The sequence below is a fragment of the Coenobita brevimanus genome, chromosome 55, assembly GCF_032717465.1.
Source record: "Coenobita brevimanus isolate Jiangsu-jjx chromosome 55, ASM3271746v2, whole genome shotgun sequence".
NCBI classification, from domain to species: Eukaryota; Metazoa; Arthropoda; class Malacostraca; order Decapoda; family Coenobitidae; genus Coenobita; species Coenobita brevimanus.
The window spans coordinates 28523472-28543536 of record NC_137008.1 but is presented as its reverse complement, the minus strand read 5'-3'; positions in this window follow the sequence as shown (position 1 = coordinate 28543536).

Genomic DNA, 20065 nt, shown 5'->3' with positions numbered 1-20065 from the left:
GATCATAAGCCAAAAACATCAACTCAAAAATTCTTAACACGAGTTTGACCAAACTTGAAATGGGTGAATGACAGAAAAGGATAAATTTATTGTAATCTGAGAACACCCAGTTAATGGTAATGATCAGACGGGAAGGTCAAATATTCGGTCCTTCAATGTAAATAAGTTCGATTCGATTTGTTTCGGAGTTGGTGAAATAATTGAAGGTTAGTCTTGGATAAAATTATTATATATGTTTTAGACCAACAGGTAAAAGGCCAACGTCACAAGGCAAATCAACTGATATACTTTAATCTGATTTGATCCAAACTTGGTGGATAGGTTCAGGGTCAGATAATGATGAAGTAATTCTATTTTGTGAGCAATCATTTAAACATCGAGGGTAAACAGCAAAGTTAAAGGTTCAGTCTTAAGGCCCTACTACACGAACAGAGAGTACCTGTGGTGTGTTAGTACACTGATCATTCTTTTCAAAGGAAGGTAACGATTTGTACTATAAATAGATCAGAAGTGGGGAAAGATAACTGAGTTTATGCATTAATGCTTCTGTGGTAAGCCTCGGTGTGGTCCTCATACAAGATGATTCTGAAGGCAGGAAACGTGCCGTTGCCTATGTTAGCCGAGTATTACATTCTCCAGATTATAGTATAACTCACTGGGAAGCACTTGCCGTGGTCTGTTCCCTAAAACACTTCCATGTCATCATTTGTGGGTACACTCTTCATATCCAGACAGATCATCTTCCTCTTTGTGACCTGTTTCGAGGACGTGATCTTACTGGTTGCCTAGAGTAATAGGTAGCAATTATTAATGACTATAATCCAATGTCTGAATACATTCCTGGAAAGTCAGATGTTGTAGCAGATGCTCTCTCTCGTTATGTTGCCACAGTCTCAACTGGTTGTGATGTTAATTTGACGTTCATTTATGACACAATCCATGGATTCCAGCATGTTGACCCTCTATGGTCTCAGGTCATTTACTTTCTTGAGTCTGGTGATGATCCTCCTCGCCAAAGTTACCAGTTCCTGTGTCTGATTTCTTCGTCTTTAATGGCTTACTCTACAAAAAGACGGTACTCACAGGTACCGACGTGCCTCGTCGCGAAATTAGGCAACACGTCATTCCAACAGACTTAACTCCTGCTGCCCTCCATTGAATCCACGATACCCCTCACACCGTTGTGTCCTACACTCCCTACATAACTCTTGTATACTTCGCACTCAGTCTTGCCGAGCACGATGAACGGCTGCCACTAATTTGTAGTTGGTACCATTTAACAGCAGCAGTGGAGAGTGCGAAGACAAGCCCTGAGGGAGCCTACAACCTCGTAGGTTAGGACAACAAGATATTAAATATCCCTTTCTGTCCCTGACTCCCTCACGGACTACCAAAAATAACTGTTCCACACACTAATGTTGTAAAACACAGAGAAGATTTTTATTTTTCTCTTAACAATTGTATACACTATATTTACAGTACTTTACAAACAGTTCATTTACGTTAATACGAATATAGCAAACTATTTGCTATACCGAATCTCACCTCGACACAAGGGAAATCTCAACCACTTATTTACGACTTGACAGCAACTCAGTTACATAACTTGATTATTATGTACGAATTAAGTGCAGCTTAGTCACTTGACTAGGTAACTCTTTCGTTGAGTAATTAATGTTCACTTAAATATTACAAAGCCTTACACTAACCTCACTTACTATGTAATTAGTACTTCCACATCCAGGGACATATGAGTCAATTGCTGGTGTCTGAGCAATGACTGCCGGTACTTTACATCGCATGAACGGCACATATTCACATTACGTTACACTCTCGCAAAACTGTTCTTCAAATACTTCTACTTATCAAAGCCGCGATGCCCGTGGTCGTGACTGTATTCCTCCCTGTCTGCCCAAATTGAACACAAGACAGTTTCGGTCTGACTGCCAAACTCGTTCTGACTCCATCTCTCTTATGAGTATACTTATATACACCTACATACGGATTGCTGAGTCATCAGTGCACCCCTAGACTGCCTCAGTATTTACCCTCTGAGATTTTACCCTCACTCACTGGCACACGACCAGTGCATTAATCTTTGCATCCTGGCAGATGACAGTTGTTTAAACTTTGCACCCTGGCCCGGTAACATTGTATTCCGGCTCCTTAAGGGCTGTTTACAAACTCTACGCCCTGGGTGTTTTTTGCCCCAAACCTAACCATCCTCCTTCTCCCACCATTCCCTCATTCACCTTACCTATTCCAGCATTTCATCTTCTTCCTCTGCAATTCTCTCCAATCCTCGCTTTCTTTCTAGCTCCCTCTGCCTGGTTTCACGCCTATTGTGCATGTGCCACGATCTCAGTGCGATGCTTATGTTGCAGTGTTTTATACGCCGCTTATGACGTTGCCAGTCCATGGTCCTATCACCCACTGCTTCACTCCCGTCTTCTTCTTCACTTTTTTCTCCATCTTCCTCCTCTCCTCCCCTACTCCCACTACCCTGGCCTAGGTCTGAAGGGGCCTTGTGGATGGGAGGTGGAGATGACGTCAGGAGCAGCGGTATTCAGGTTGGCAGCATGTACTTGACTGATGCCGGGCTGATAAAGCGTCACATCTGGTTAAGGACATGCTTAAGACAGGCGCGTCTTTCATATTGTTGGCCCACTATGCAAAGGAATGTAGAAGCTCACTATGATGCATGTCTATCTTGTGCACGTAATTAGGGAACTACTGGTCGTCCTGCACCCATATTGCAATACCCTGTACCACTGAGGCCTTGGCAAACTGTTTTCCTTGATCTTCTGAAGTAACCACATACAGAATCTGGCTTCGTCTATCTATTAGTGGCAGTCGATTGTATCTCCCGAGTCGTAGTATTGGTTCCATTCCGTGACAAGTCTGCTAGTACTGCTGCCCATGCCTTTGTTATTTCAATGATTTGTCCTTTCACAACTCCAGAAGTCATTTTAACAGATAACGTGTCAGAGTTCTGGGAGAAATTTGCTGTCACTATGCAGTTAGTAAATGTAATGTCGTTGCATACCATCCAGCTTCTAGTGGCCTCGTATAGCGCCAGAATCGGAGCATTAGAATGCCTACCTACGTCACATGGTGGATGATCAGAGTTCCACCTGGGATGAGTGGATTCTGTGGTTGCATCATCAATCAATGGCTCTCAATTGGTGAAACTTGATGCTTTGTCATCTATGGCTTTGACAAGATGCTACCTTATTCTTCGTTGTAATCTAAGCCTAATCCGATCTACAGTCACGATAATTGTGTCAAAGTTCACATCTCAATTTTTTAGAAAATTCATAAGTACATTCAGGATAATTTGGCCCTCTCAAACGCAGAAATGGTATGTAGGCAACAAGCAGCTGCCTCCGATGTTAACATTCAAGTTGGTGATTTAGTTTTTGCCCTGGACCATGAGTGTGTATCAAAACTTGATGGTAAATTCCTGGGTAACTCATTTAAGGGGAGCCTGTGGAGTCACATGGAGAGACAGGCTGACGAATGAGGATATAAAGGAGCGTTGTGGTGTTGATGTGGATGTGATAGGAAGCGTTATGAGGAACACACTGAGGTGGTTTGGCCATGTGGAGAGGATGGAGGGTGAGAGACTGACGAAGAGAGTGTATGTGAGTGAGGTGGAGGGGGGGAGAGGGAGGGGGAGGCCGAGGATGAGATGGAATGATGGGGTGGAGAGGTATATGAGAGAGGGGGGGGTGAGTTGGGAGCAGGGCAGTGAAATGGCGGGGGACAGGGTGACGTGGAGGCGATTTGTTTGTGGCCACCCCAAACGGGATTGAGGCGTCTGGCAATAAATAGATAGATAGAAATTCCTGGGTCCTTTCTGTGTCATCTCTTGTAAGAGCAACAGATTTGAAATAAAGGGTCTGTCTAACGCCGAGACCAAATGGGTGCATGCTGATGACCTTAAGCATGCACTGAGGGGTAGAGTGTTGGAGGAATCACTTGGAAATGCTTCATCTTCTTCCGGAAATGCTCCTTCTTCTCCCATTCTTTCCTTTGACACTCCTTCATATTCCTCTTCTCATTCTCAGACAGTGCCACCTTCCCCTTCTGTTAACCCCTAAAGACCTATTGCTGTCGAACGACAGTATGGAAAATGTCGCATAAAGTCCTATGGCTGTCGAGAGCATGGAGGCTACCAAACACTGGCGTGGGTAGCACCGTCTCTTTTATGGTGTATATGCGACCTGACCAATGTGAACTAAGAGGTCAGGTGGTAGGAGGCATGATCCGGCCACCTCCCCGGGTGTGGGAACACCCTCTGCCGGGTGTGAGGAATCCCCCCTCCCCAGGTGTGGGTACACCATCCTGCCTAGGCTATCCCTCCAACTTCCTTTGCCCTGTAGAATCCTGCCTTCTGTGTTCCCTCCCACCCAAACTACCCCCCATACCCTCTAGTCCATACTGGGTGTGTGTGGCAGACATATTCCCTCGTTTCCTCCCCCCTCCTGATGCTCCTCCATACTCCCTCCACATCCTTGTTCTCTTTAATTTCTCAAGAATGTCCCATTCTCGCTCACAGTGATGAGTGACTTTTTTTTTTTGACGGTCGATTGTGCAGTAACCATTAGACATATGAGGGCGAATATACATTTTCTGATGTGTAAAATCAAGCGCTTCAAATCTATTAGACCGAAATTTACTTTGGTGCAATTTTTTTTCTATACACATGATGGGTAACTTTTTTTTTTAACGTTCATAGACGGTCGATACTGCGGTAACCTTAAGGCAAATGAGAGTGAAACATATATATTCATGTGTGTAAATTCAAGCTCTTGAAGCATGTAACAAAAATTTACATTGGTGAATGTTCAAAAATCGGATCTATTTTGCGAATCTGGAGATGGGGCGTTGGGAAATTAGTGGTCTTCAGGGGTTAATGACTATCGTTCCAAGTTACGTTCTGCGCATGAATCTCTGGGTTCTTGTTTGTCACCCAAATAACATCATTGGTGCCATAATCACAACCATGTTCTCTTCATGATCATCTTTTCGACCTGGCCGTTAATCTAGCAATTCATAAGTAGGACATTGTGCAGCGTGTAAACAAACTAAATAAGGATTGACTGTCTATGACTCATCTTTGGATGATAAATATTTTACCAAGTACAATTATCCCATACGTTATTAAACCCTTGTTACTAGGTAATATTGTTACGTATATGGGTGAAGGAGATGCGCAGTTACACAATTTTTAAATGCCTTAAGGAAATGATAAGATCAGTGTGAATATCACTGTCCAACAATTTGTGTTACAAGTGAAGGCATTATCAGTTGTCATGCTACCATAAACCTTATCCTCATGAAAAGTTTCATCTAACCTTACAGTGGGCTCACTCTCACTTTAATCTTAATTCTATACCATTCCTGTATTTTAAAATCATTCTTTTATCTTACAACTGTATGCCACTTTACTATATAGCCGTCTGATCTCTTACATTCGTCTAACCTTCATTCTTCTTCAAAATTTTTCTTTCATATCTTCATTTTAATTGTTCCTTGTGTATATACGATACTCTAGATATCTCATTTCATTAATGACTTTCTTTTTAAACCCACATTTTATATGTATTTCTTGTTACATTAACTCTGCCAGGATTATTTATTAGCCATGATTTTTTTCCTCTCCCATGTTACGGTATCGCATTTCTGTTCATCTATCTCTATCTGTTGCAAGACATCTCAGTTACGTAATGGGTGGCCACAAACAAATCGCCTCCATGTAGTCATCATCAAGCCTCACTATCTACAGTATTTCATTCCTGTTAATTATTAGAACTGTGTTAGTAAATCAGTCCCTGCTGCTTCCTACCTTACTTACCATATTTTTATTCTAATTGCTTACACACATGGAACTCTTTAACCTATAAATGTCACTGTTTCCTTGTTAGAAATTTTATTACTGTCTGTGTAGTTTCATTGATGTCTTAGATAAAAGTATATAAAACTACTTCTATACTGAGTTGCGACAAGATTACAACAACCACCGAAGGACGTTGAAAGTGGTTGCATTTAATGACATTTAATGTGAGTATCTGAAGTGAAAAGAACTTATAAGCTACTACTGAACAACAGAAAATGGATAAAATTAAATTTTTTGATATAGTGATGTATGCTATTATCATAAACCAAGGAAAACATATATATGGAGAGTATCACAGCTCATTTCGTCTAAATTATACAGTGCTTTTAATAAAATACTATTATAGACAAGCAAACTTGTGTGAATGCGTGAATACACTTAACTAATAGTTTTTTTTTGAGTAATTATTAGACATAATATCGCAACTCCTGTAAGTCCCTATGTAACCAATTGTGTGTGCTTCTCTTGTGCGTTACAATCACATGTATTAATATAAACATATCGAGTAATGCTGTGTTTTGAGGACACTGTACTGAGTCAAATACGGTGCGCATAATACTGTTACTTTCACTTCAAAACATTTTTGACAAGGTTACACTGTGTATATCATACCTTCATGATTATTATCATTTCCATAAGCAGGAAAATTATTACGAATGATTTATACTTTTCCCATACCAAATATAGCTCTTATTTTATTGAATTTTTTGCCATGGCCATGTGTTTGCATTACATCTCTTATCTTGTTTAAACCAGCTATTTACATTACACCATACCTTCTTCATTTTATAATCTCCATTGGTGTATTCATCTAAACCTAGACACCTAGGTACATTTTTTGTCTGTCACATTCATAGTATATATTTCACTGCTTTCTCCAGTCCTAATGTAAGTAGACTCCTTGTCTGTGTATTTCCTCATTGTGTTGGGAGACACAGCTTTTTATTTACCCTGGGAAAAATCATAGTTACTCATGATTTCTTAGTTGTTGCTAATACTTTCTTATTAACTGGACATTATATGATTTGTCAACCTTGCTTACTGTTATGTAAAAGTTAATGTAGATAATGTATAACCTTGTATAACTACGCATGGATACTAGAATTGTACGTGGCTTAATTGGCAGAGCTAGGTCCAGTCACTCCACTGAATTTGCTGTGTCTGCATTTTTTGGAAGCTGGGGCAACAAGCATGCCTGTTTAGAGTCAGAAGCAGGCTTCCAACCAGGGCACTTCTGTGTTAAATCTAATCGGAATAAAATAGAAAACTGACAATGGACTTTGGGCTTGCCCCATTAAGCTTACTTCACCTGCCATACACCTACAATGTACGATGCATGTTGCAACTTTTTTTCATGTTGAGTCCCCACAACGTACGGTGTATGTTTCGCACTTGCAAGGTCCACCGTTCGCACATTTTTCATATATCGCTCATGATTTTTGATACATAGATGATTGACACCTTCCTGTAGCTGCCGCCATGTGGGGACACTCCCTGATGACCCGTGCTCACCTGTGACTCGGCCACTCACCTTGTAGCAGTGACCCAGGACAGACATGGCACGCCAAGGTCTCTCTGACGAGGATTTTCAAGCCATCCTGAACACCTACCCAGCCAAGGCATTCATTGGTGCCAGTGATTCGCCAATTGACGACGATGTCCTCGACAAAGACTACGTGCTTCCTGAGGAGGAGACAAGCAATAGTGACGAGGAGATACCGTCACCTAGGAAGCGGCGGTATGTTACATATCATCAGGCAGGGGAAGGCCAGGCTAGACCATGAGGACGTGCACGCACCTCTCTCCACCCCGTGCACGAAGGGTCGGACGAGGACTAGGTTGAGGACGAGGAAAGAGATCGTGGACGTGATGTTTCCACGTGGTTGGGGTCTGAACAGACCTTGCCACGTGGAATGGAAGGAGCGAGGAGACGTGTAAGGTGTGAGCCTGTTGTTTTGTCTGGGGAAGGAGGAAGTGTAGAAGCAGGAGTGAGAAGTATTGAAAGTGAAAGTGGTGGTGGAAGGGAGGGAGCTCATGTGCTCCCACGTGGTGCACTTGGGCGGCCAGCAGGTGAGGTGGAGCCACTCCCAAGCATATCTTTCGCCTCACAGTATTCCTGTACTCCCTGTCCACAGCCCCGTGATGTGGGGAAAGGGACCAAAGGGAAAGAGAAGGGGAAGGGGAAAGGAAAAGGCAAAAGAAAAAGGAGCGCGAATGGGGAAGGGCACCACTCTCCACCCCCCCAACCATCCCCACCACCCTTTCCTCCACACCCCGACGAAGGCAGTGATGGTGACAAGGCTGGAGACGATGATGTGTCATGGTTCTGGGAAGATGGGAGTGATTTTGAACCTATGATTCATCCCTTCAAAAAGGAGTGGCGGGCTGGCTGCACTGCTCCACATATCCATCAATGTTCCAACAGGGTGGATTTCTTCCACCTTTACTTCTCTGAACAGTTTGTGAAGCATATAGTGGAGCAGACTAACACCTTCCCCTGGAGGATGCCTATTGAAAGTGAGAGTGAGGGAACAATGAGCAGGCACTCTCAGCACTTTGATTACCCAGTAACAGTAGGTGAGATGTTCCTTTTATTGGCCTTGGTTCTGTTGATAGGTATTGTACGGAAAGGACAAATTCCGACTTACTGGTCTACTGACCCGATTATTTACACACCTTTCTTTGGTAAAGATATGAGTCAGAATAGGTTTCAATACATCATGAGCTGCCTCCACTTTTATGATACAGATGACCCTGCTAATACTAGTAACAAATATAAAATGAGGAGAATTAGGCTTGTTTTTGATCACCTACGAGAAACGTTCAGCTTGTCATTTTATCCTTCCAGAGACCTCATCATAGACGAGAGTCTTGTGTTGTGGAGAGGCAATATTTCCTTTCGCCAGTACATACCCAGCACGAGACACCGTTTTGGGTTCAAGATCTTTGTCATGTGTGACTGTAAAACTGCTTATGTGTCTTGTACACCGGCACACAGACAGACATAGCAGAAGATCGAAGTACAGTATTGGGCTCTCTGGGGCTGTGGTGAGGACCATGTTAGAGGAGTACCTTCATCGTGGTCACGTCTTTTTCCTGGACAACTGATACACTAGCCCTCTTCTCGCTCGGTACCTCCACCTTCACGACACCGGAGTCTGTGGCATTGTCAAGTGAAACCGCCATCATATGGTGAAAATTGGGAGGAAACTCGACAGGAATGAGGTAGTTTTCTTCAAGGAAAACAATATCCTCGCCACTGTATGGAACCACAAGAGAGAAGTTTCCCTCCTGTCTATGGTACACCACCCCCTGATGCACAGTACAGACTCCATGGAGTACACCGGCCAGAGAGGGGACCCATGTCTGGAAACTGGAATCAGTAGTGGAGTACAATGTGAACATGAGGTAGGTAGACCAGTCTGACTCCATGATTTCCAGTGTGGCATGTCCCAGCACCACGATGAAGTGGTACAAGAAACTCTTCTTCCACCTGCTCAGTATCACGGTCCTCAACTGCTATTACCTCCACGCCTTGACGACAGGAACCTCCGAGACCTTCGAGGGTTTTGTGAGGGAGCTGTCCCGAGAGATCACTGGGAAATATGCAGAGGAAAAGCCCCACCCCAGCACCCACTCCTCCACTTCCTGCCAGACGTCCCTACGCCTAACAGGACGCCACTTCCTCATCTCCATCCCTTCTACACTAAACTGCCCCAGACCACAGCGCCACTGTCATGTGTGCAGCAATTCCAAAATCAGAGCAAGCACTGGCAGACGAGAAACCAGATACGATTGTGCCAATTGCAATGTCGGCTTGTGCCTTGAGCCCTGTTTCAAGGAGTTTCACACTCTACTACATTTCTGATAATGTTTGTATGTACTGTACTCTAGGTAAGGCCAGTGCATACTTGATACTGTGTGCTTGTGAGAATATCACGTTCACTATAATACTGTGTCATGTACATGTGCATTTTTTGCTTTTTTTTTTTTATGTGGGGAAGAAGGAACCTAAGGCAATGAGCCTGCAAAACCGTTCCTTCCAAGAGAAAAACAAAATACAAGAGAGAGCCAAATTCAAGATCCATTCATTTCGAAATGCGTTGACACACTGCGTTTGAAAGACTGGAGATCATAGGAAGCAGGAAATACAGACAGAGAGAGACAGTTCCAGAGTTGACCTGTTGCATAAATGAAGGACTGGGAGTAACGGTTAACTCTTGCATTAGAGAGTTGGACAGAAAAGGGGTGAGAGTTTGCTGCTAGACGGGTGCTACGCACCTGTCGTAGAAGTTGAGGAATGCATGCAGACAGTTCAGAGGAACAGTGACCATTGAAGTAGTGATAGAAAAGAGATAAAGATGCAACATTGCGGCGAAGAGACAGAGGTTGAAGGGAGTCAGTAAGAGGGGGAGAGTTAATGAGACGAAAAGCCTTTGACTCCACCTTATTGAGAAGAGTTGCATGTGGGGAGCCTCCCCACACATGAGAGTTGTACCCCACACAGGGGCGGATAAAACTCCTGTATAGAGTCAACAATTGTGCAGGGGCAAAGAAGGAACGGAGTCGGCTTAGCACACCCAATCTCTTGAAAGCAGATTTTACAAAAGATGTAATATGATCTTTCCAAGACAAGTCCCGAGCAAATGGAACCCCAAGCATGTTCAACGATGATGCAGGATTAAGTTGAGTATTATTAAACATAAGTGGGTATACCTGTGGAAGATTTTGTCGGGTTGATAGGTGCAAAAACTGAGTCTTTGATGCATTAAAAACAATCAGATTATTTTTACCCCAGTCAGAGATTCGAGCCAAGTCAGACATTAGGTGTGCCATAGCCTCATCCTTTGCCTGTTGAAGTAACTGCTGAGATGGACATTGTGGGAATCGAATGGAAAGGTGAAGGGTGGAGTCATCAGCGTATGAGTGGATAGGGTTAGATGTACAGCTTAGAAGGTCATTGATGAATAAAAGGAAGAGAGTTGGTGATAGGACAAAACCCTGAGGAACACCACTGTTAATAGATCTAGGAGAAGAACGATAGCCGTCTACAACAGCTGCTATAAAACGACCAGAAAGGAAGCTAGAGATGAAGGCACAGATAGAAGGATAGAAACCGTAAGAGGGCAGTTTGGATATTAAAGATTTATGCCAAACTCGATCGAAAGCCTTTGAGATGTCAAGTGCAATGGCAAAGCTTTCGCCAAAGTCCCGAAAGGAGGATGACCAGGAGTCTGAAAGGTAGGTGAGAAGATCACCTGTGGAGCATCCCTGACGGAACCCATACTGACGATCAGAAAGAAGGTTGTGATAGGAAAGATGCTTTCAAATTTTTCTATTAAGAATAGACTCAAAAACTTTTGAGATACAGGATGTTAAAGTAATTGGACGATAGTTAGACGGTTGGGAATGGTCACCCTTCTTTGGGACCGGCTGAATGAGAGCAAACTTCCAGCAAGAAGGAAAGGTGCAAGTTGACAGACAAAGGTGAAAGAGTTTGCCTAGGCAGGGTGTAAGCACAGAAGCACAGTTCTTGAGAACAACAGGAGGGACCCCATCAGGCCCATATGCCTTATTAGTACTGACTCTAGCAATGGCAGAAAATACATCAGCTGAAGAAATTTTAATGTTAGCCATGAGGAAGTCAGAGGGGGGAAGTGATGGAGGAACAGCACCGGAATCGTCTAAGGTGGAATTGGAGGAGAAAGTCTGAGCGAAGAGATCTGCTTTATCAGTAGAAGAAATAGCTACAGAGCCATCAGAGTAGAAAAGAGGAGGGAAGGATGATGAGGTAAAGTTGTTAGAAAGGTTTTGGCAAGGTGCCAGAAGGAGGGAGAAGAGTTCGAGTTAGAGAGTTGAGAGCATTTAGTACGGATGAAATTATTTTTAGCAGAGCGAAGAACAGACTTAGCATGATTCCGGACAGAAATGTATAAAAGATGTGATTCAGGGGTGGGTTGGCTCCGGTACCTTTTGTAGGCCCTCTCCTTGTTGTGGACAGCATTAGAACAAGCGTGATTAAACCAAGGCTTTCGTGCATTAGTCAAAGGATATGAGAAAGGAATGTGTGCTTCCATGCCCGAGAGAATAACCTCCATAATGTGCAAGGCACACCCAGATGGCTTCCGGCCATGGAAGCAATAAACATTCCAGGGAAAATCAAAGAAGTACTGCCTGAGGGCCTCCCAATCCGCAGCTCCAAAGTGCCAGAGACGACGTTTTTTTGGAGGGTCCGCAGGCCGCACCAGAGCGATAGGACAGGTTAAGGTGATAAGGTTGTGATCGGAGGAGCCCAACGGAGAGAAAAGATTAACAGTGTAAGCAGAAGGATTAGTTGTAAGGAAGAGATCAAGTATGTTGGAGCTCTCTCCAAGGCGGTCAGGGATACGGGTAGGGTGCTGTACAAGCTGCTCTAGGTCATTAAGGATAGAAAAGGTATAGGCTTGTTCACCAGGTGGATCAGTGAAAGGAGAGGAGAGCCAAAGGTGGTGGTGAACATTGAAATCTCCAAGAATGGAGATTTCAGAGAAAGGAGAAATGGATAGAATGTGTTCCATCATAGAAGTAAGATAGTCAAAGAATTTTTGATAGTCAGTAGAATTAGGAGATAAGTAAACAGCACAGATATGTTTAGTCAGAGAATGACAGGAAAGCCGAAGCCAGAGTGTAGAGAATTCAGAAGAACTGACTTCAGGAACACGAGAGCAAGATAAGTTGTTGCATATATATACACAACAGCCACCTTTGGCTTTGAAATGAGTATAGAGAAAGTAGGAGGATACAGAAAAGGGTTTGCTGTCAGTTGCCTCAGACAGCTGAGTCTCAGTTAGAAAAAGAAGGTGAGGTTTAGAGAAGGAGAGGTGGTGCTCAACAGAGCGACAGTCAGAGGAAAGGCTACGAATGTTGCAGAAATGAAGAAGAGAGTCAGACTGTGGTTCCAGGCACCTTGAGTCGTCACTGGGAGAGGGGCTGAAGGTGGGGGCATTTATGGTCCCCTCCCCCCCTGGGGACTCCGAGGCTATGCTATTTGACGCCATTTTTTTTTTTTTTAATTTTGAAAAGGAAGTGTGGTGTGTACTGTGCATGTAGTTTGGTGTTGATAGTTGGAGAAACTTGTATTGAAGAGCATGCTGGCCTACTCTCTGTGTTACTGAGACACTGAAAAAGTTCAGCAAAGGGGGATGGTAGGGACCTGGTCCCGAGGGCTGATGAACCGGGAGCTCCAGCTCTCCCTGTCATCAGCTTTCCATCCACCTTGGGAGTACTGCCCTGCTCGACTGGTGCTACAGTCTACTCCTGCTTGGAGGCTCCGCCAAAACCTCGTGAAACGCGAAACGTCAAAGTGTGAAGTTAAGAATCAATGGGAAAAATAGAGGGGCGTTCCGGTGGGACATGTACTGACCCTATCAGAAAGTACTATAACACCAAACAGGCCCTATCCAAAATTAAATGAAGAGTGTTGACTAGTGCTAAACAGCATAACACAATAAACATATATCTGAAAAGACATTAAATCTGTTATAAAGAGCTGCAGCACTAAAAATCCTTACCAGAAATAAAGTGAAGACTGGCCTGAGTGGCAAGTGAAGGTGTGTTGAGGGTAGATGGGCTAGTTACTAGATGACATGGGCCGCTCTGGGGAAGCCTCATCACCTATGCCGAAGTCCTCGAAGTCGAACTCAGGCTCCAGCACCTCCACTTCCTCTCTGTCCACTTCTTCTCCTTCATCCACCCCTGCTGGCACGTCCAAGTCTTGCAGAATAGCAGCCACATTCTGTCTCTCATAAAAATATCGTGTGATCCGGGCTTCTCTTTGCTCCTGTATGTTTCTTTTGTAGTCGCTGGCTGCCAGCTGGGAGCATCGAAATGTAGGAAATTCACGAATTGTGAGACAACTTGGAAATTTTTTTCTTGCACGAAGAAGATGCGTCGAAGTAAAATGCATCGAAAAAAGAGGATTTACTGTATTTATGTGATCATGGTTGGAAAATGGTACTAATCTCTGTGGGAAAGCATAATGGAAGTTGAAAAATAGAATGCAATATTGTGTGCTTGCAAGAATATCACGCTTACTATAATACTAAGTCATGTATATATGTGATAACAATGGTAATAATCTTTGTGGAAAAGTATAATGGAAGTTGAAGAACAGAATGTAATAGTGTGCTTGCGAGAACATCACGCTCGACATGTAAATTTCCAATAACATTATGCTCACTGTAATAGTAAGGACTGTCAATATGTGATAAGTTTTAGAAGTTGAAAATTGGTATAAATTTTGTGGAAAAATACACTCGAAGTTCAAAATAAAAAAGGAATACTGTGTGCTTGCGAGAATATCACTCTCAATATAATAGTAAGGCATGTCAGTATACGATAATATTACACTCACTATAAAAATAAGGCCTGTCAATATGTGATGTTATAGAAAGTTGAAATGGTATAATGCTTGTAGGAAAGTATAATGTAAGTTGAGAAATAGAATCTAAGTTGAACAACAGTTTTAGGGAGTCAATTGTGCCAGTAATCGGCAATTTTCACGGGTTCCGATAATGAACCTACGCTTATATCGTTTCGTTTTTCGTTTCGTTTCGTTTTTAAAGGCTCCAACATGCTTGCATGTGTCGGCCTTGGTCACCTAATGGCGGCTCTCCACGCTGCACGATCCATTGCAGCCTCCCTATTCAGTCCCTTAACCCTAAGGTCACACTTAATGACCTCGTCCCATGTCTTTCTCGGTCTACCCCTCATAACCCCACCCCCAATATTAACACTTCTCACCTTTCTCACCCAGTTATCATCCCCCATCCTCTCCACATGTCCAAACCACCTCAATCTACCTCTCCTCATCACAACATCAATACACTCCAGTCCCATCCTACCTCTCAACTCTTCCATTATAAACCCAGCCCCTCCAGGCCTTGGACGCAGGGACGCACTGCACATCCAACTAATCATTGTCATTTCTGTACGTCTGAGCCGGCGAATATCTTCCTCCTTCACTGCCCAGGTCTCACTGCCATACAGCATTACACTCCTAACACATGCTGCATACAAAGACCCCTTAGCACGTAGGGAGAGCCCTCTCAATGTCAGGAGAGGCAAGAGCTCCCTGAACTTCTTCCAACCACTTCTCACCCTAGCCACAGAGCTAGCTCCAGCCCCACCTCCAGCACACAACATGTCTCCCAAATAATAAAACTCTTCCTCACACTCAAGAGATTCACCAGCAAGTTCAATCCTTTCACGTCTGAGAATCTCCACCTGCTCACCCCGGCACGCTGTACACATAAAATCAGCATTATCTCGCAGTCTACCTCTGATACCACTACATCTCTTATGCACCCATTTATCACACACACCGCACAAGATGGAATTACTTCCCACGCCCTTGTGGCAAACTGCACATCGCCACTCTCCCTCGTCTTTGACAGTACCGCCACCAACCCTAGATATCATCACTTTTGTTTTATCTGCTTTTACCCTTAAACCCTTTTGCCCCATACCATCTCTCCACTTCCTAAACCTTTCCTCCGCCTCCCTTTCATTCTCTGCAATCAACACCAACTCATCAGCATACAACAACTCCCACGGGAGTCCGTTTCTAAAGTCACGTGAAAGGGCTTCAAGTACCATGATAAACAACATGGGACTCAAGACTGACCCCTGATGCACACCAGCATTCATGGAAAACTCATCACTCAAATCTCCATTCACTCTCACCTGGGTGTGAGCACCCACATACATGGCCATAACCACCCTAACCAGCCACTCCTCCAAGCCAAGCTTTCTCATTGCCCACTTCACCACCTCTCTAGGGACTCTGTCAAAGGCCTTTTCCAAATCAACAAAAACAAAATAAAGATCCCTTCTCCTACCAATATATTTTTCCTGAAGCTGTCAAACAATGAATATGGCATCAGTGGTCCCCCTACCTGGCATAAACCCAAACTGCATCTCATCAATATTCACACTTTCTCTAATCATACCTTCTAAAACTCTCTCCATTACCTTCATTATCTGATCTAAAAGCTTTATACCTCTATAATTTCCTCTCTCCAGGCATCACCCTTCCCTTTATACACATTTACAATTACACTCTTCAGCCAATCATCTGGGCCAACACACTCATAAATAATCCTATCAGGTCAGTGACTAAACTCACCCCTATATCGCCTGAGGCCTTTAACATTTCGGCAGTCAACCCAGACACACCTGTATATATTTTCGTTTGAAAACCAATATATTCTTGTAGTACATGTATATTTTGATCAAATAAATGTATATTAATGTATCATGGGTGGTTTGGAATAGTTACCCCACCATAGAAAATGCGGCAACTGCACCACGCCTCCACAGAGTACGAGCCCCAGGTGCGAGGAGGCTTACCTGTCCCGACCACTTATGAGCATAGGTAAGCACTTTTTGGGTGATTTTCCATTGTTTCTCATCAAAAGAAGAAAGAAAATCGAAAATTTGTCGAGTTTTCGGGGTAGGTTTGGTAATAAATTGGTCGGTATGGGGTGGGTTCATTGTCAATAATATATACACCACGTAAATCGTCCCCATCATCACCTTAGCAGTTACAGAGAATAGTATATCAAGGCACACCTTTATGGCTGATGGGTACATCAGGAAATCTCCAATCTTTGTATCACTTTTAAGCTTTCGTGGAACGTTATTGACACTTAGAAGGTAAAGATAGCACAAACTATCCTGCAACACAGGACACAATGCTGACTCATATTAAACCATTCATACAACACCTCTCAGGTAAGGTTCACGCATTAACTCCTTCTTTCGCACCTACAACACAGACAGAGTCTTAAGCAAATTCGTGCGGCAGTAAAGTAGTGTGTCATTTTGTCACTGTTCGTTTCATTTCCTCTTATTGGAAATGTCATTCATACTCTCTGTGGTAGTTAATGAGATGTAGATAGTCAACTGTTGTCACTGGTAGAGGGGATGTCATGAGATGCTGGTACTAAATTATCTTCAGTACTCTCTTCCGGTGGCTGTGAAGTAGGAGTTACAGTAGACAATTTCAACAGCTACCTTGCGCTTCATATAAAATTCTGGGCCGTCAACACTACAGAGGTGAATGTCAGGAGGTTCAAGGATCCAGATCTGTTCGATCTTTCTTTTGATACACTCTAGGGAGGATTCAGATATTAAGTTCAGCACAGACCCAGAGGATTTAGAGACTCCTTCACAATTACCAAACATAACTACACCTGAGTCAGAGGACCAATCTGGCGTATGGGGAGCTCAGAATTTTGTGTTGTTATGGAGGATTCTGTTGGTTCTGGTGCAGGGTTTCCCGCGATTGTGTGTTGGCAAGGGCACAGCATTCCCTCTAAAAACCAACATTCTCCGACTCTGACCATCTTTCCAGGCGCATTTCGGGTCCGATTTTTCAGCTTTAACCAACGTAAATTTTGGTCTTATAGACTTCATGAGCTTGAATTTACACACCTGATAATGTATATTTCACTCTCATCTGCCAAATGATTACAGCTTTATTGACTGCCAAAGATAAAAGAAAAAAAAGTCTCCCCTCACGTAAGACCAAATATAGAAAAATTTTGGAAAATACAGTACTTTTGCCAAATCACCTTACAACAATAACTCTAGACGATATAATATATATTCCTGTGAATAAAACAAGTTGAAGGAATGAATATGAAAACAACAACAAAAAAAAGTTTATGGTGTGGAGTATGGCTTGGAAAATTCCATGTAGTCAAGAACCAGGGAGAAATAATGAGGTGGTGTTCGTGTGGGGGGGACTGTGGAGGTAGGGAATATGCGTGGTACACACACTCGCTATGGTCTAGAGGGGGTATGGGGGGGTGGTTTGGGTGGGAGGCGACACTCAGGACACGGCCCAGTGGGGCAGAGGGAGATGGAGAGACGGCGGTGGGAGGAACCCTCCCCCACCGTGTCTAGGAGAACTAATCAGGCCAGACACCATCAGGTATTGTACTTGCTATTGACTATGCTCCATAAACGTCATCAAAGAGGGTTCGTTACCTCGCATAGGTTTTTGATAGCTTACTGTATGTACTGTCTTGGACTCTACTTACCAAGGCCTGGACACATTGTTAGATGATCATAGGTCTTTAGGGATTAGTGGAATGATGATGGCTCTTATAATAACCACAATACTTCCTACTTAATGATCGTGACGGTGATCTACTATTACGCCTGCGTCTACATTCATCTACTCTTCTGTAACAATGAGCTGTTTGATGTTGTGATCTTTTACAATACCAAAAAACTGTTTTAGGTCTGCTTTTAGATCTGGCATAGTCATGAAACAATCTGCTTTGTGATGCAGGTCTTGGACGTGACATGGCTGTTGTGACGTTCTGTCTGTTGAGTGGACACGAAACGTGTCCTTGACCTTGAGGCTGGGAAGGTGATGTTGGACTAGTAACTGGCTGAACTGTACGAACTGTTTGAGTAGGTATGGTAATAAGTTTCTCTTCTATCTGTACAGGTAACATAGTTATGCCATCTCTAGATGAAAACTGAATATCTACAGCAGCATCTAATTCATCCTTTCCTAAGATGGTTTAGGAACCTGATGTAACTGAAGAACGTGGGCACATTATTTAGTGCTAAAGTGATTTTTCCAATACCATCAGTTTTCCATGGACTGCTTCACAGTGCCCCAAAATGTTCAGTCCCTGTTGCAGCCTGTACCCCACGTGCCTCTAACAGCAAATTGTGTTCAGGAAGGATGAACTTATCCTGTCTCCTCCTTTGCAATAGCCTGTAGATGCTCATCAAATATCCTGCTTTTATGTGATCACAAAAAATATTCAACAAATTTGTTACAGCATTCATCAAAGGAAGTAAACTTCTCCAGAAATCTACATCTTATGAGAGAACCCACTCTCGAGTAACCATTATCCAGCCAGCTTCCAAGATATGCAGTCTTATCACTGTCTGTTGTAAGTCCTTTGTAAATGCAGACTGGACTTCACTTTCATTAACACTAATAGCAGGATTCATACCCATAAATTTAGGAAGCGATGCATCATCCAAGATGATCGTTTGCAATGTAGGAGGGGGTGTTGCAGGGTGAGCTGACATAGTTAATAAAGTAGAAAGGGAGTTTATTTTAAGAATACAAGTAAGTGTTGGAAGTGGTAGGAGAATATAAAGAATGTAGGGTTCTATTAAAGGGTAACTGAGAATGTGTGATGTACTGGGGATAGGGTATGAAAAATCTGTAGTAACAGAAACAAGTTTTGTAATTCAGCTGATTGAATGAGTTCTCGTGAATAAGTCTTTCCGTTTCTCAAATGAGTGAGATTGTTGTGTGAGCTTTCAATCTGGGTTGGTTTTGTTTCATCTCCAGAAGTATGTGTACCATCTTTATGTAATTTAAGCTTCTTAAAGTAAGTAAATGTCATGATGCAATCAGTTGGAAAAGAAAGAAAAAAATAAAACTGCCATAGGTAGAGGCAGCAGATTGGAATTTTAGCATTTCAGCAACACATGAGGTGTTCTAATTATGTAAAACCTTCCCTTCCCTTCATGTTAATCTCGTCGTGCAAGGTGCTAATCGTGGGACATCCCGAATTTTAGCTGCTGCAGTTTATCCTGTGCACACAAAGGAGGACCCAGATCTGGTTAGAATCTACAAATACCATCCTTCGCCTCTCATTGGACACAAACTAAAGCACCCAGAAAACAGAAATAACTCGATACTTTCATAAACACTGCAAACAAAAAAGAAAAAAGTGAAAGAAATTCATAATAACATTTTTTTTTTAATGATACCTGCTATATTATGAACTGATATTGTTCGTACAGATATCTAGTAATTTCAAACCATTTCAGCACCACTGAAATATTTTTGAATGAAAATGTGGATATTTCTTACTGTGAGTTTTTTCACTCCTCAGCTAAGTATTCACTGGCGTGTAGGCAGTCATTTGGCAAAATTTTTTGCCTCTCACTGTGAAGCAAAAGACGGGTTTAGGAAGCTAGAAATTTCATTGTCAGATGTTCCAGACGTTTCTCTTCAATTTGGTATGAAAAAAAGATGTTCGAAAATTGAATAAAAATGGAGCCGAGGCCTGCCAATGAGTCCAAATGATTTCCGGACCCTCGGCCATTTAGGGGTTTCCACCCTTCACACAGCCCAGG